Consider the following 3939-nt stretch of genomic DNA (forward strand, 5'->3'; position numbering starts at 1 on the left):
GCCGGTGCCGTCGCTCGCGTGGCCTCGCCGGTTCCCCGCAGCCTGAAAGGAGCAGCACGTGGGCGGCGGAGAGTCCGGCACCGAGCGGGCCGGGGCTGGGCCGGGGCCGGGCCCGGGCATCCCTCCTCCGTCTGACCCTGCCGCTGTCCCGGGGCGGTTTCGGGATCCTGGGGAACAGTCTGGGTCCGGTCCCGCCGAGGGGCTGAGGGCAGCCCTGAGGTGCTCAAAACCACTCAAGTTTTAAAAGCAGATTGGCAAACCAGTATTTGTTCTTGCCACTCCATTCTCCTAAACATTCTTGAAGAAGTTTAGAATGAGAAGAAGTCCTGTGTTTGAAAGTATCTGAAGCGTGAGTGGTGTCTGTTCCAGTTTAGCAGGCAGGAAATATTCAGCAGTGTTTGAGTGATGCCAAAATCTCTCCAAGACAGTGGGATTCAGACAGAGTGTTTTAGCAAACTGGGATAGCTGTAAATACACGCTCTTGTTTTGGTCTCTGGAGGTTTGGGCTGGATAATGGGAAACAGTTCTTCCCTGGGGGTGCTGGCACTGCCCAGGCTCCCCAGGGCACGGCCCGAGGCTGCCAGGGATGCCCGGGCTGGGATTTTGGGGTGTCTGAGCTGGCCTGGATGATCCTGTGGGTCCCTCCCAGCTGAGGATGTTGCACGATTCTGTCATTCTACATCCACAGGTGGAAAGTTCTAGGTAGTTGTTTTGCTCCTAATACCCAGCCTAGCCCTGCCCTGGCACAGCTCCAGCTGTTCCTTCAGGTCACAGAGAGCAGAAATGGGAGCTGCAGCCCCTGGTGAGTGTCCCCTCAGTCTGCTCCAGCTGGACAAACCCTCAGCTCTGCTCCTGAGGCCCCTCCAGACCCTTCCCCGTGCTCTGTCCCTCCTCTGGGCACCCTCCGTGGCCTTTGGCTCTTTCTGTGCCCGGGGAGGTTGTGAGGAGCCCTTGGAGCCCAGCTCTGGGGCCGCTGGGCTGTGCTGGGCTGTGTTTTGGGCCGGGGATGAGGCAATGCCCAATGATTAACCAGGAGGCAGGCTCAGGTGGGGCAGGCTCAGGTGGGGCTGCCGTGGGGGCGTTAAAACAGCGTGGCCAGGGAGCAGCGGGGTGTTCAGAGCTGGGGACCCTCTGCTGCAGGGAGCTCCCTTCTCTCCCGAGCTGGAACTCGCCCCCCAGCCCTGGTACAGGTGAGCACGCTGCTGATTTTTGCTCTGTTTTCATTTGGTTTTACCTTTTTTTTTGCTCCGTTGTTTTCTGTGTTTCTCCAGGTGAGAGCACAAATCCATTTCATCACTTTAAAGTGACTCACGTTGATCAGCAATGCCACAGCTCTAGTCAGGGGGCATTTGAGCACAGCTAGTTTTATTAATTTCCTTTTCATGTGCCACACCAATATGGTAGAAGTGTTACTGTGGTTCTTTGAAAGAGCCCACTGAAATAGTGATGTTCTCTCCAGCTCTGGGTTTGTCTTCAGAATGGGATGGTTAGAGAAAAACAGGGAACTTTAATTTCCACCTGTCATTGCCCAAGTTTCATGCCTGGGTATATTTTTACAGAATTAAAAGTGATTTTAAAGTGAAGCTGTTATAAAACTTCTAAAGTCTGATATTCTTACCAGCACATTTCAGGGTCAAGCCAAAGATGTGAGTAATGGTAGCAGCAGAGCTGTGGAGGAGTGAAGTGGATTTGCCTCAGGCACTTTCTGGGTTTGGGTTGCAGAGTTGTCCCTGCTGGTAGCACGGATTTGGGTGTTAGATGCCTGGACACCTGCTGGGAGTGGAGCTGATCTCCCCGAGCAGGGAGCACAGCAGGGCTGGGTCTGTGTGATCCAGCTGTGCCTGGATGTGTTCCTGCATCTGGGCAGGCTCAGAGCTGTTCCCTGGCCTTCCCTCAGCCCTGAGCTCTCAGTGTTCATCCTTCCCCAAACTGCAGTCTCTGCAGGAGTTACCTGCTGGGCAGGCTGCTAGAAGGGGGTGCAGGGGCTGTGCGCAGCTGAGGATCTGGATAATTTTGGGTTGTAGGGTCCTGTTCAGCATTATTGAGACAAACACTACATGTGCAGTGGTTTGTGGCGCACAGGTTTGTCCTGGTGCTCAGCTGAATTCCAGGTGCTTGTGTAAAAGTGGAACTGTGGCAGTTGCATTTCAGAGAGCCAATACAATGTGCAGAAGTGCATAAATATGCCCCTTTATTTATATATATAGAATCCCCCTTTATTTGTATATATGTAACACACCTCTGTGTTGCTATATATACCTCTATGTGTGTATAGATAATACCAGGATATTTATATAATATAACTCTATATTTTATAAATATGCTGGTATATAGCTAATGTAAGTGTAACGTAATGTAAGTGTATTTTTGTGTATGTTATATGCCTCTATATTTACATGTAATTCACCTCCACAGTTGTATATATCGGAAGTTTACCTTTCTATTTCTGTATATGAAATATACAGTGTAGAGTGCACAGCCTTGTGCATTTCACTCCCAGCACAGAAATCCAGAGGCTCCTGTGAGGAGATCCCTGAGAAAGTCCCTGTGTAATTTAGCCCCAGACAATGCTGAAATGAATTTAAATATGAACGAGGACTCTCGGTGTGCTGAGAACAACCAAGCTTATCACTCCAGCACTGATTGCACAACCCCAGCGGAACTGCTGGCTGTGGGACTGGCTCCCAGGGCTTGGAAGTGCCTTGGGAAATGGACCTGAGTGGGGTTTCATGGACAGCAGCTGGGTTTTGGGGAGCTGAGTTGGACAAACAAGGTGCTGGAGTGAACTTGGGTGAGTGTGGCAGTGCCTGGCCTTGGCTGGGTGGTTTCTCATGGAATATTTGACTGAAACACCTCCCTTTGTGTTCCTCTGCTTCTGAAAAACCCAAAATCCTTGAAACTTGCTTATTAATGTATTAGTTACTGAAATTAGAAAAGGTTTTCTTCAATGAAGCGGGGCTGAAGTTAGTTTGGCTGCATCCCAACCTCTTCGGTGCTGGTGATTGTGCCAACAGTAAATGTGTCTGGATGAAAAACTTGAGGAGATATCTGCTGCCAGGATAAATATCCACATAAATACTGTCTGCATCTTTGTATGCACAAACAAAACTGGATTTGTGCTGTCTGAGCACCTCAGCTAAAGGAATCTCCCTGCCTGGTTTAGCTTGCACATCACACGTGCACAGGGAAACTTTTTGGTCATGCTTCCCCTTCTTCTCATCTCTACCCTCAAAAAATATATTTTTTAATGCTTTTAATCTCCATGTCAGACAGATATTTGTGTCTTTTCAGTTATAAAATGGTTAATGATGCCTCTGCCAAACGAAGTGCCCGTGGCCACAGGGCAAGTGGAGTTTGTGGGAGGAGTGATGTCAACACGGGATTTGATCTGAACAATTCAGCCAAGCGCCTTCATGGCAGGAGTGCATGAGCCAGTTGGATGAGTTCTTAGCTCTCAGTCGCTGATGGAGAGCAGCAGTGGGGTGCTTAGGGATTGCTCTGGCTATGAATACCTCTCTGGGCCTCGCTGAGGCCCCATCATGTCCCATTGGTGTGACACCACGGGCCAGGTTTTGGTGCTGCACCCTTGGCTAACAGGGCTGGAATTAGCAGGGCTGATGAGCCTTTCCCTCCCTGGGATTCAGCTGGAACCAGCCAGCAGGTGACAGGAAAGGTTTGGTACCAGTGGATAGTGCTGGCGCATCCCACTGTTCCTGGCAGGTCTCAGAACGTTCCAGAAGGATGGACCAGCAGGAGGTGCCAGGGCTGGACTGGGGCACGGCAGCTTTAGCTCCTGGGTTAGTCTGTACCTGGAGCAAGCCAGCCAGCCTGTGGGTTTTTTTGGGGATGGTTTTGATGGTGTAAACAGGAAAACACACATGGGATATGCTTCATTATAACCCTAATGTTTGCTTCCTACTTCTTTTCTTTTCCAGTTCG

The sequence above is a fragment of the Geospiza fortis genome, unplaced genomic scaffold (genome assembly GCF_000277835.1).
Source record: "Geospiza fortis unplaced genomic scaffold, GeoFor_1.0 scaffold538, whole genome shotgun sequence".
Taxonomy (NCBI): Eukaryota; Metazoa; Chordata; class Aves; order Passeriformes; family Thraupidae; genus Geospiza; species Geospiza fortis.